This window comes from Ooceraea biroi, chromosome 12 (assembly GCF_003672135.1).
Source record: "Ooceraea biroi isolate clonal line C1 chromosome 12, Obir_v5.4, whole genome shotgun sequence".
NCBI classification, from domain to species: domain Eukaryota; kingdom Metazoa; phylum Arthropoda; class Insecta; order Hymenoptera; family Formicidae; genus Ooceraea; species Ooceraea biroi.
This window is the reverse complement of record NC_039517.1, coordinates 12,820,966-12,835,284: the sequence shown is the minus strand read 5'-3', so window position 1 is coordinate 12,835,284 and position 14,319 is coordinate 12,820,966. Positions and strand designations below refer to the sequence as shown.

General features: G+C 39.2%; 1 pseudogene; it reads right to left on the bottom strand.

The window, feature by feature from the left end:
* Positions 1 to 6,607: 6,607 nt before the first annotated feature.
* LOC113563031 lies at positions 6,608 to 10,976 on the bottom strand (annotated as a pseudogene).
* Between the last annotated feature and the right edge of the window lie 3,343 nt (positions 10,977 to 14,319).

The following is a 14,319-nucleotide window of genomic DNA, read 5'->3' as shown; positions in this document are numbered from 1 at the left end:
CGGTAGATAGCATGGCGCGTTTTTTTTAAGTGGTTTCCCCAATAGGCCTAATCCACTCTAATTACTTAATGTAATAATTGTTCGAAGTGCCGTCCTCCCTCTTGTACACAGATTTCGGCTCTTCGACCAATATTGCGCGTCGCACGGTACGCCATGTCCGGCGTGATGGTATCGAAGGCCGCAACAATAGCTTCACGGACTTCTTGTTCTGCACCATCACGCCGGTGCTCTATCGCATTTTTAATATACCCCCATACGAAATAATCTAATACATTTAAATCAGGCGACCGTGCCGGCCAGATGATTGGGCCACCTCGACCCATCCACCTGTCCGGAAAACGCGCGTCTAAAATATCTCGCACTTGCCTGCTGTAATGTGCAGGAGCTCTATCGTGTTGATAAATCAACTTCTGCCGTATGTCGAGGGGAACATCTTCAAGGAGCAATGGAAGTTGATTCTAAATAAAAGCCACGTACAGTGGTCCGTTTAGCCGCGGCGGAAGAAAAGTTGAAATAAAAGCTGAAATAAAAGATGTACTCACCACTCGATTTCCAATTACGCCAGCCCAAACATTTATGCTCCAACGATATTAGAATGCGCCTTCTCGAACGGCGTGCGGATTTTCTTCTTGCCATTGCAAGAAGTTGCGTGAATTAAACACGCCGTTCGGTGTGAAGGTGGCCTCGTCCGTCCACAGGATGCAGTCGGGGAAGGAAATATTCCGCCGACACTGCGCGAGGAACCCTATACGTATTTCACTGATAATTAAGACGAATAGGCGATAAATACACTGCAAATGTCAAATAAAAATAATAGAAATACCTTCACAAAAAAAGACGCGCGATTGTAAATCGCCGGGAAGAAGCTGCTGCACCCGTTGGTAATGATACGGATGCAGTCTGTTCCTCCGTAATGTGCGATGTATTACATCCTTGGATATGCCGAGTGTATTTGCTGCTCGACGCACACTGTATCCGGGCTTTCTCTCAAATTCCCGTAGAATTCGTTCCTCGTCGCGGACGTGCAGATGCACTGCTCTTCCGGGTCGTACATTTGAAAGGAGAGACCCCGTTTCTCGCAATCTTTGGACGTTTCGTAAGATTGTTCTTCGCGACGGATGTTGACGTTCGGGGAATCTTTCCGCGTATAAGCGTTCCGCGGCCAATGCATTTTCGCCCGCCATTCCATACGTAATAATCATATCCGTATATTCACTTGCGGTAAATTGGGCCATAATGCAATAAAAGCTCGATTTGCCTCGTACGGAACCAAATCGTGCACTGCAGCGTAAGCGTCGAAGACGAGCATTTCGACAATAAACAATTGACGCTCGCAAACTGCCAGTGCCGGAAGAAAGACATTCTGTACCTTTGACTTAATTTTATAACTATAAAAAATTCTCTATAAAAACATCGAAAAATGTCCAAAGATTATGCGAAACAGGATCTGTCGATTCAAACCACGTACGATCTAATGCAATAATGCGTCACCACGTTTCTAAAGATGTTTTTATAGAGAATTTTTTATAGTTATAAAATTAAGTCAAAGGTACAGAATGTCTTTCTTCCGGCACTGGCAGTTTGCGAGCGTCAATTGTTTATTGTCGAAATGCTCGTCTTCGACGCTTACGCTGCAGTGCACGATTTGGTTCCGTACGAGGCAAATCGAGCTTTTATTGCATTATGGCCCAATTTACCGCAAGTGAATATACGGATATGATTATTACGTATGGAATGGCGGGCGAAAATGCATTGGCCGCGGAACGCTTATACGCGGAAAGATTCCCCGAACGTCAACATCCGTCGCGAAGAACAATCTTACGAAACGTCCAAAGATTGCGAGAAACGGGGTCTCTCCTTTCAAATGTACGACCCGGAAGAGCAGTGCATCTGCACGTCCGCGACGAGGAACGAATTCTACGGGAATTTGAGAGAAATCCCGGATACAGTGTGCGTCGAGCAGCAAATACACTCGGCATATCCAAGGATGTAATACATCGCACATTACGGAGGAACAGACTGCATCCGTATCATTACCAACGGGTGCAGCAGCTTCTTCCCGGCGATTTACAATCGCGCGTCTTTTTTTGTGAAGGTATTTCTATTATTTTTATTTGACATTTGCAGTGTATTTATCGCCTATTCGTCTTAATTATCAGTGAAATACGTATAGGGTTCCTCGCGCAGTGTCGGCGGAATATTTCCTTCCCCGACTGCATCCTGTGGACGGACGAGGCCACCTTCACACCGAACGGCGTGTTTAATTCACGCAACTTCTTGCAATGGCAAGAAGAAAATCCGCACGCCGTTCGAGAAGGCGCATTCTAATATCGTTGGAGCATAAATGTTTGGGCTGGCGTAATTGGAAATCGAGTGGTGAGTACATCTTTTATTTCAGCTTTTATTTCAACTTTTCTTCCGCCGCGGCTAAACGGACCACTGTACGTGGCTTTTATTTAGAATCAACTTCCATTGCTCCTTGAAGATGTTCCCCTCGACATACGGCAGAAGTTGATTTATCAACACGATAGAGCTCCTGCACATTACAGCAGGCAAGTGCGAGATATTTTAGACGCGCGTTTTCCGGACAGGTGGATGGGTCGAGGTGGCCCAATCATCTGGCCGGCACGGTCGCCTGATTTAAATGTATTAGATTATTTCGTATGGGGGTATATTAAAAATGCGATAGAGCACCGGCGTGATGGTGCAGAACAAGAAGTCCGTGAAGCTATTGTTGCGGCCTTCGATACCATCACGCCGGACATGGCGTACCGTGCGACGCGCAATATTGGTCGAAGAGCCGAAATCTGTGTACAAGAGGGAGGACGGCACTTCGAACAATTATTACATTAAGTAATTAGAGTGGATTAGGCCTATTGGGGAAACCACTTAAAAAAAACGCGCCATGCTATCTACCGCCAGGTGGTGTGGAAAAGATAGCACGAAAATACTGAGTAATAATATCAATTAATATTATTAACCATATTAATTAATAACAGTAATAAATTAATATAATTAATAGTAATAGTAATAATAATAATATTAATAAATTAATAAAACTTGAAAACTGTATAAAAAAGAAATGTGTGACAACACATTCTCGGCGCGCGAACGAGGCTGTCAACACGTGCGCGTGAATGAGACGCCGAGAAATTATTGTCCACGCGTCGTTCCGCCTGCCGCTGTAACCCGATACTCGCAGCCACCGCGTCGCGCGCGCGGCTAGCCTACTATTCCCGCCTACCCGCCTCGCGCCGTATCGCGCGTAACGATTCGCTCAGCTTCTTTCATTAATATCTCAAAATTTTGCGTGCAAAATGCAAAATGGTATAAGACTTTTTCGTTCAACTTAACGAGATCTACCTGCAGCTGAGCGATTGGACAACTTACGCGAGACACCCTGTATATGCAGACGTTTTTTTGACCGTTCAAAAATCAAACGATTGCGAATTTGTGAATGAACATACGACCAATTAGAAAATACTCTTTCAATCTGAGGTGAGGATGCTGGCAGTTGTAACAATTTTAGTGCAAGTTGTGGAAGACTGGGGTGTTTTACTTTTGCCATGTGCCAATAAATAATAAATTCTGAAATGTTTTTTTCATTTAGAGTTTTAAACACTCCAGCCTTCTTTAAAGGTGTGAAGATCACTTACAAGTAAATCTACCTTTGTGTGATTTGTCGATTTCAATGAAACCTTGTACACTTGTAGAATAGGCAAAAATAATAGACACGTATTTTTTTTATCGGCAATGGTCAACATTATAGGGGTGAAATCGACCCCCATAGTTGAGGGTATTAGGCAGTCGTTATGGTGTTTCGCATAGAAGCAATGCACCGATCAACATGAAACTAATTGCAAAATATTTCTTAAGTTAAATAGTGAAATTTACATATTCGACTTTCCATACATCATTGTTGCGAGAGGTAAAACACCCCCCAAAAATGTTTATTTTTATAGTTTTTTAATATAACAGAAGAAATTAGTAACTGATTTTAATGAAACAAAAACCAAATTAAAGAGTATAAAAAAATAAAAGTTACGTGTTTTTGCTTTTTTCGAAAATACCAAAATAAAGGGGTAAATCACCCCTTAAAATGAAATTGTCTTTTTTTGTATTGAAATAATTTCATTCGCTATTTTAAAATGTTTTTTATGTTAAATAATGAAGCTTACATGTCCGATTTTTTTGCCCTTGTTGCGAGGGGGTAAACCACCCTTTCCACAAGGAATAATTGTGACGACAAATAGGTAACGAAAGTCTATTCACATATTTATCTATAGTCTGATCTATCTATCTAAAAGCTAAAGCTAAAGCAGAATACTATTATTTTTTTGTGTATTTTTTGTTTTTTAATATTTTTTTTATTTTAAACTGAAAATTGTATTTTCATTGCTTTTTAATACTTTTTTCCAGTCATTTATTGCTCACGTTTCGTTTATGTATATTTTTTATTGTTTATAATCTTTACAGCAATGATATTAAAAAAAATTCATTAATACATAAAGAATTTGCACACCAAGAACACTTTATAATTGCTATATTATTGCATGACGCACATATGGTTTCATAATTTTTAAAGCAATAATCTACGGGATTATCAAACTCAGGTGGTTTCTTCTGTAAATATCCGCTTTTGTACCACGAATATTTAAATACATTTATAAACCGAGAACTGAGAAGGTAATTGGTTATGAATAAGCAATTGAAGTATAATAATGTTGTTTCGCAAATGTAAGTTCACATTGTACTTATACATAAGAACTATATCAGAAAAATATTTAATATAATTTTTCCAGATCCTGAAACCGAAGACATCAAGATGTTGAATCATTCCGGTCATTCCTGCAGGAAGTGTTAAAATTTTAACATTTTTTGATAATTTGTCTATTGTTTCAAATTGTCTCGAATTTTAGTCACTCCATGAGTCTTTTTTGAATATCATTGCTGTAAAGATTATAAACAATAAAAAATATACATAAACGAAATGCGAGCGATAAATGACTGGAAAAAGCTATAAAAAACAATGAAAATAATTTATAGTTTAAAATAAAAAAAATATAAAAAACAAAAAATACACAAAAAAATAATAGTATTCTGCTTTAGCTTTAGCTTTTAGATAGATAGATCAGACTATAGATAAACATGTGACTAGACTTTCGTCACCTACTCGTCGTCACAATTATTCCTTGTGGGAAGGGTGGTTTATCCCCTAGCAGCAACCCAGATAGCCAAACTTGCTAAATCAAAGTTTGCCAAATACTTGCTACGCAGTTTGGTAGCAACCAGGCACCAAATTTGATTCAAACCCTGTTAATTCAACCAATGTCGACAAACTGTCAGCAGAAATATAACAATCTTTGCAAGCGTAACCTGATGCCAAATTGTCGCCAAATACCGAGCAAAGCTTGTTGATACTCTCGATGTAAACTTGTTGCCAAACCGCGAGCAAAGTCTGCGCGACATAAGTTGACGTCAAACTGTCGCCAAACCGCAAGCAAGGTCTGCACGACATAAGTTGTCGCCAAATTGTCGCCAAAACGCGAGCAAGATCTGCGCGACATAAGTTGACGCCAAATTGTCGCCAAAACTCGAGCAAGGTTTGCTGTTCAAACGTGACGTCATATATGTATAGATCAGTATTTAAAACTTTAAAGATTATTAGTTAATACGTGGTATTTATAAAAAAATAAACATAATAAAATTTAACATATTTACTTTACTTTATAATTAAAGATACAATTTCATAATTAAATTTAATAGTATATTATTAATAATTTATAAATATATTAAAATTTATTTACCGACGTTATTAATATTTCTATATACTAAAACTATTTATATTAATTATTAAAAACTATTTACCTTAATATCCATTTTATACATATACTATTTTTATACTTAATAATATAATATAACATTACTTAATGACATTTAACATAACTTTTAACATAACATAAATTATGACATAATATAAATAGAAGTATAATACAATAAAGTTGTACGCATCTTCCTCTCTTTCTTTAAGTTTCTGATTGAGAAGCAATTCCATCTGAAAGTTTTTTCGTTTTTATTTTCCATGGAAGGGGAAAAATCTTCGAAAGACTTCCCGGGGCCCGTATCCCGGGGAAACAATGACGTATATACCTAAACCAAGCATTCTCGAGAGGGGGTGAAGCCAGAAGTTGGCAGTTTAAGACAGAGTGAGAAGTTGCAATGGGATGAATGCTCTCTCTTTCTATCATACAGAAAACAAATGGTCGGCTATTTGCTTTCTGTATGAAGAAAGAGAAAGCATGCATCCCATTGCAACTTCTCACTCTGTCTTCAACTGCCATCCTCTGGCTTCACCCCCCCTCGCCTACAAGCTATGGGAATGCTTGGTCTAGGTATATACGTCATTGCGGGGAAAACATTTCTGCCATGAGATAAAATGATTCTTAAGTCATCTCATGAAAACAAGCACTTCATTTATAGTAAAATAGTGAATGGGCAAATAAACGGACAAATCGTTTCTGCTATCAATCCGTGACTTATCCGATTGAATTGAATTATGTAATCTCATGGTAGGTACCCTAGTGTGGCGCGAGATGTGATTTCGTATCTAATTTAATTCTTCACGTGCTGCATCTGCTGCAATTTCTTCCATCTCCGGCTGTTCGTCGCTCCAAAAATCCCGACGGTGATTCCTGGCGTCAGCTGCCTCCGTTCGTGGTCCACGCAGCTTGTGTCTTAATCTTTCCTTCGCTGATCGAAGGGCTTCCCTCATGTGCGTCTGGAACTCTGAACGCGTTGGTTTATTGAAGTGCTGGTTACCGCACACTGCCTCTGAAAACAAACATGCAAGGTATACGTTATTATTAATGGACGACAGGACTATAGTGGCAACAATTATATATATGTAAAGAAATGAAATATATTATACCGTAAATCGCCCTTGTAAGACGAGCATTGTACAACGCTCGTTGGCCTCCTTCACGGCCCCACCAAGTGAACGATGGTGCCAGTGAGTCTTTTATGCTTTCCTTTAAGCATAAATTCACGGCTTCCTTCAAATTAAACCGATATAGCGAAAATAGTTCACCTAAACGAAATATTGAAGGCTAATGTTAATATGTGTGCATTATATTAGGATGATAATAAGGAACAATTAAAAATTTTTTTACTTACAACGTCAAAATAAGTTTTTTCGTCGATATTTTCAAATTCATCCATTTATGGCAAGGATGATATTTGAAAGCTTACCGGTTTTTGCGTTATACCGTTGCGATGTTCCAAGCACTTTAACATTTTTTGAAGTAAGGTATTCGTTTTTCTGCAAAGATAAAGAAAGATAAAGAAAAGTTAGCAATTGTGTTATATATTAGAAAGTATGATACACTTACTTGTGTTCGTCTTCCATGCGGTCCAATCTTTCGTGTATTCTCCTGTAAAGATAACATTAACAGATAAGTATTGATTTTATCTTATACGTATATACACTCACACCCAAAAAAAGCGGTACACTAAAATTTAGGGAAAAATTTACCAACCTTCAAATGATCATAACTTGGTAAATATTGAAGATAAAAATATGTTCAAAAATGCAAAATGAAGCTTCAAGTATCCACTTTAAGAATATTTGAATGGCAATTATGGCCGGCCATTTGATTCAAAATGGCGGATGACAAAATGAGAGGATGCAAAAGTGATAACCGAAAGTCCGAGTTTGTGACGGTGCATGGCGTGAATTAGATATCGCAGCCTAATGGGACCAAATGCAAATGAAAATATAGAGTGTTATCTTTAAAATGCTTTTTACCGAGCTCGATGCGATCATTTTTCGCTGAGTTGTGCAACTTTAAAAAAGAAAACACTCTGTTAAGTAAATTTGGAGTATCTCAACAAAAAATGATCGCATCGAGCTTTGTAAAAAAGCGTTTTAAAGATAAAACTCTATACTTTTATATGCATTTAGTCCCATTGGGCTGCAATACCTACTTTACACCATGTGCCATCACAAACTCGAATCTTCATTTATCAATTTCGCATGCTCTCCCTTTCCGCCATTTTAAAAAACTCGTCGTGCACAATTTCGATTTAAATTGCGAAAAGTAGGGTTTCAAAGCTTTAAAACCGTTTTTGAAATTTTGTGCTAGGATAGTTAGGTACCGAGATATTCAATTTCGAATTTGCAATATCGTCGATTCAGCAAGGCCTAAGGAATTAGAAAACCCTGCGGTTCGTTTAGTTCTTTTATAATTCCAACTGCTGCGTTCATTATTCTTTATACTCCAAATCCTTCTTATGTGGTGTGTGCTTGTGTGGGTGTAGGCGTATGTAGGTGTGTGTGTGTGTGTGTGTATCACAAAGATGAGGACCCCGTGGTTCGTCAGTGTGTGACATACACACACACACATACACCCCACAAGGAGGGTTTGGAGTCTTAAATTACTGTGAAACTGACGAACCACGGGGTCCTCATCCTTGTGATACACACACACACACACACACCTACATACGCCTACACCCACACAAGCACACACCACATAAGAAGGATTTGGAGTATAAAGAATAATGAACGCAGCAGTTGGAATTATAAAAGAACTAAACGAACCGCAGGGTTTTCTAATTCCTTAGGCCTTGCTGAATCGACGATATTGCAAATTCGAAATTGAATATCTCGGTACCTAACTATCCTAGCACAAAATTTCAAAAACGGTTTTAAAGCTTTGAAACCCTACTTTTCGCAATTTAAATCGAAATTGTGCACGACGAGTTTTTTAAAATGGCGGAAAGGGAGAGCATGCGAAATTGATAAATGAAGATTCGAGTTTGTGATGGCACATGGTGTAAAGTAGGTATTGCAGCCCAATGGGACTAAATGCATATAAAAGTATAGAGTTTTATCTTTAAAACGCTTTTTTACAAAGCTCGATGCGATCATTTTTTGTTGAGATACTCCAAATTTACTTAACAGAGTGTTTTCTTTTTTAAAGTTGCACAACTCAGCGAAAAATGATCGCATCGAGCTCGGTAAAAAGCATTTTAAAGATAACACTCTATATTTTCATTTGCATTTGGTCCCATTAGGCTGCGATATCTAATTCACGCCATGCACCGTCACAAACTCGGACTTTCGGTTATCACTTTTGCATCCTCTCATTTTGTCATCCGCCATTTTGAATCAAATGGCCGGCCATAATTGCCATTCAAATATTCTTAAAGTGGATACTTGAAGCTTCATTTTGCATTTTTGAACATATTTTTATCTTCAATATTTACCAAGTTATGATCATTTGAAGGTTGGTAAATTTTTCCCTAAATTTTAGTGTACCGCTTTTTTTGGGAGTGAGTGTATATATATATATATAACACTAGATAATGTTCTCTTTTAATCAGGAAAGAGATATGCATAAACACCACATACTGTTCTCTTCTTATCACTCTATTAGCCTTGCGTAATACTAGTCAGCGATAAATACTACCTAAGAGACCACTTGAAGCAAGGAACCTTTTCTTTATTACACATTGCAAATATCATGTACCCCCTGATATTTGTCTAAGGTGGGGGGTGTTACGTCCAGTAGACTCCACGGTTCCTCGTTGCCAAAGTAAAATATTCTTAAAAAGATTTTTATATAATATTCTATATAAGATTAAATCAGCGAACGTCGTTGCCACGCGCGAAAAAGATTACGCGTGAGCGGAGGTCTCGAGGTCACGACGAGAGATATCGCGGTTCCCGGAAAAGAAATAATTAACTGATTCCTGAGCGATTGCTCTCATCAGAGCCGTGAAATTTGGCACATATCCGGTCAAAACAAGTCTTTAAATCATGGTTAAATCTGGGCTAATGAAGCAATCGTCTCGTTACCGCGACGTTCGAAAAACTATTCATCTAGGGGTTAAAAAGGTTAACTATCGCAATTGACGCGCGAAAACAATTATCAAAGAATACCGCAAGAGATTTCTTTGATTTACGAAAGCAAGTGTTAGACCCATCCGCTAATACCAAGTAAATTATTATAAGCGATAACCAATGGTTCGCGCAAACAATTTTTTGTGAATTCCCGGAAAAGAAATAGCATTCCCCATGGTCCTTTGAACGCATATAAAAAGACAACGATCTGCCCAGAGACTCACTCACGAACTCACTCAGTAACTATTATCTTGTGTGGGAGTTCTGAAAAATCCGCGGAAACAAATCTCAATAAACGGACGTGTGCCAAAAATCAATGCCTCGCCTTCTTTCTGTCTCCTTGGTCTGGAGAACTGGCAACCCACAACGCTGAACATCAAGGAAGTAAGCGAATTTCATTATATTACTAACAATCTGTAAAAATATCTTCACCCGCGGTTATCGTTCTCCATTCCTTTCGCGGAGACCTCCGTCCGACAGACATTCCCCGGAAACTTACGTGACTTGTCCCTTTCTTTTAAGTGGCTTCCACCAAACGCGGATCCGAGAGCTCGAGTTCCTCGTCAGAAAATAACCCACGGGAACCCCACGCAATAGAGGGAAACCGATTATCTTCGGGCGAACCACCGCGCAAAAGAAGTTCGCGGTCCCCTAGTTCTGATTTCCCCTCAATTAGTTCACCATCACAATCATCACCACTCTCTCACTCTTCTTTCTCATCCTCGGAGATATTGTCCCCACGTTTTTCTCCTTGCCCTTCTCCCGTTCCCTCCTCACCATGGTACTCACCTATTGGTTCACTAGATCTTGAAGAATATCTGGATGAACCTATTCCTCCACGAACATCCCCAGAACCATTAACCACAGGTCAATTCTTTCCTTCTCTCGAAGGGTTGAGGGATTTTTACGAGCGTGGTCTCGAAGTCTTTCGAGAACACATCCTCAATCTTTTTCCCACCTTTGTGTTACCCCTTCCGCCCAATGCTATTCTCCTAGGACCTGATTCCATCGACGTTCCTAGTTTAAGGGCCGCCCTTGTCCATTCCGGCCCTAACACCGTTGTTCCTCTCATTACCAGGAACCGCCAGTATCCCGTCCTAATCCCTGCGTCCCTCATACAAGATTTCTTTCTAGATCACCCTTAATTTAGATATTTGTCATAATTGTAAATAGTTTCACCATTTTTAAAATTATTTAGATGTATTTTATCTGCGTTTAATTTAATGTATTTCTTTTTATTATGTATTTTATTTGCGTAATATTTTACAAATATAATATGTTAATTCCTTAAAGAAAAAGTAAAATCATTTTTATTATTTTAATATATTTCTTTTTTTGTAGTTTACAAATATAATATATTAATTCCTTAAGGAAAAAGGAAAATCATTTTAATTTAATAAACCTCAATCAATCTCCTTCCCACAACAGGTCGTACAGATCCTATCCCAGATAAAAGAGATTCAGTTCTCTTACCTAAAAAGGGACCAACAAGCAGACTTGTTCCAAGTTAAGGGTAAAATCGACCTTGGTCGTTGACCCTACAGCCGGAACTCTCAGTCAGCTCGACTCAAGTTTTGAGACCGAGTGTCTCAGAACTCGAGAGGCGTGTGTTACGCCCTTCCCTCGAGCTCACGGAGCTCTGAACGTAACAAATGACACTTTTCCGAATCGTCATATTAATAGATCCACTGTTTCGAAAACAATACAGCGTTTTCAAGAAACCGTACGGTACTGTAAGCAATCGCTCTAGATCAGGCAGGTCATCATCTGCAAGTAATGAGAATAAACAACTTGATGTTCTGCAGAGTTTTATTGAAAATCCCCATATGTCTGTTAGAAGAGCAGCTCAAGCTCACGATATTACACCCAGATCCGTCTACAGAATTTTAAGAAAAAATAAATTACATCCATACAAACTGCAGTACGTTCAAGAATTGCAAGATGGAGATAATGAGCTTCGTTTGCGCTTCTGTACAAGAATGATGGAGCTAATAGATGCCTCGCCCAACTTTCTTTATCAAATTGTTTTCACAGACGAGGCAAGCTTCACACTGACAGGAGAGGTTAATAATCAAAATTTTCGTTTGTGGTCGGATGAAAATCCAAATTGGATGCGGGAAACTCACACGCAATACCCACAAAAAGTAAATGTATGGTGTGGCATTATAGATGGTTATTTGATAGGGCCGTTTTTTTGGAGGGAAATCTTAATGCTCAAATGTACGAGAGATTACTTGTAGATGAAATAATTCCAGCCATACAAAATATTTTTCCGAATAACTTACAGCAAATATGGTTTCAACATGATGGAGCTCCTTCTCATTTTGGTGCAGGACTACACCGAATTTTAAATGAGGTTTTCCCACGAAGGTGGATAGGAAATTTTACTGCATTATTTTATTGTTAAGAAAAGTGCAGCTGAAAGTTATCGTTTACTTGTGGAGGCGTATGGGGAGCATGCTCCATCCGAAAGATGTTGTAGAGAATGGTTTCAACGCTTTAGAAATGGTGATTTCGATGTGAAAGATAAAGAACGCGAAGATGCACCGAAAACATTTGAGGATAAACAACTGGAAGCATTACTTGATGAAGATCCATGTCAAACGCTGAAGGAATTGTCAGAGGCATTAAATGTTGATCCATCAACTGTTAGCAAACATTTAAAAACAATGGGAATGATTCAAAAACTCGGAAACTGGTTACCACATGAATTGAAAGAAAGAGATCTTGAAAGGCGTTTAACCATGTGCGAATTGTTTCTTCAAAGACAGAATAGGAAGTCATTTCTCCATCGAATAGTTACTGGGGATGAAAAATGGATTCACTATGACAATCCGAAACGACCAAAACCATGGAGTAAGCCCGGCCAGCCATCATCATCAACGCCAAAACGAAATATTCATGGACGGAAGGTTATGTTGTGCATTTGGTGGGATCAACAAGGCGTGATGTATTATGAGCTGCTGCAACCGTGTCAGATCATCAATAGTGAACGTTACCGAGAATAATTAATGAATTTGAACCGAGCATTGAAAGACTGTAGATTTAGCGAACAGCTGGTAATAAGATGTAAGCACTGAATATAAACCGCACTTTGGTTTTAACTGATTTATTTGATGGAGGTTTACAAGAACTTCACAATTATCACTGATCGAGACTCGAGACACTAGATTCGGAATATCGAACTCGTTTCCAATACACCTCGCTAGCCCGCTTACCGCGGATATCTGAGCGACAGCCGCTGCTCAGCTGATTTCGGTTAGGAGCGGGGAGCGTGCGGTGAGGAGAGCGTGTTGTGACGAAAAAGTGAGTTCGCGGCTTGGAGATTTCAGCCAGGACGAACGCGAACGGAAACGATAATATAATAACTAACGCGAATTGGGCGAAATCGATATGCAGAAGAGAACAAAGACAAACGTCCAGAATACGCCAAAAGACATGACAAAGTGATTTTGCTACACGACAATGCTCGACCACATGTTGCGAAACCAGTGAAGGAAATCTTGGAGGCACTTGGATGGGATGTGTTACCTCACTCGCCGTATTCCCCAGACTTGGTTCCTTCTGATTATCATTTGTTTCGGTCCATGCAGCATGGCCTTGCTGAGCAGCACTTCACTTCGTATGAAGATATCAAAAATTGGCTTGAGCACTGGATCACTTCGAAAGAACCGGAGTTCTTCTATCGCGGAATCCACTTATTACGTGAAAAGTGGGAAAAGGTTATAGCTAACGATGGGCACTACTTTGAATAAACTTCTGTTTCTGTTTCTCTAGAAACACAGGTCTTTTATTTCACAAAAAAACGGCGGAAACTTATTCAAATATCTAATAGAATAATGTAGAATATAGAACTGTTACGTCCAAGAGACTCCACGGTTCCTCGCTTCCATAGGAAAAATATCAAAGTTAGGAAAAAAAGGGGACAAATAAGAAGTAAAACCCACCAACGGAAAGAACGACCGGACGAGCGCAGGGGCCAAGTGGACGGGGATTATACAAAACATAGGGCCCACAGTTTTCCAATCCCAGCTGCGCTCGGGCGGAACGCTCGAAGGGCAATAAACAACCGAAGTTAGTAGCAAAAAATCACTTAGCGAAGACAGCTCTAGAACTGGAAAAACGGAGCGGCACTTGGGAAACGTGACCCGCTGACGGTAATAAAAGTAATCTACCGAATTTAAATACTGAGAAATCCTGCCAACATAGACAGACGGAACCTAACTACACTATGCAAATAGACTAAAGGAAACGCGAACATGGATTGCAATATGGTCAGCGTAGGGATTCTCACAAATGCCGCACCGTAATACTTGAAATCGGTATCATAAATCCATCAGATACCACGATAATGCAGAAGCCACGAACGTTTCATTAGGAACAAACCTTTTTTTATATTTTCTTCTTTTCTGGGA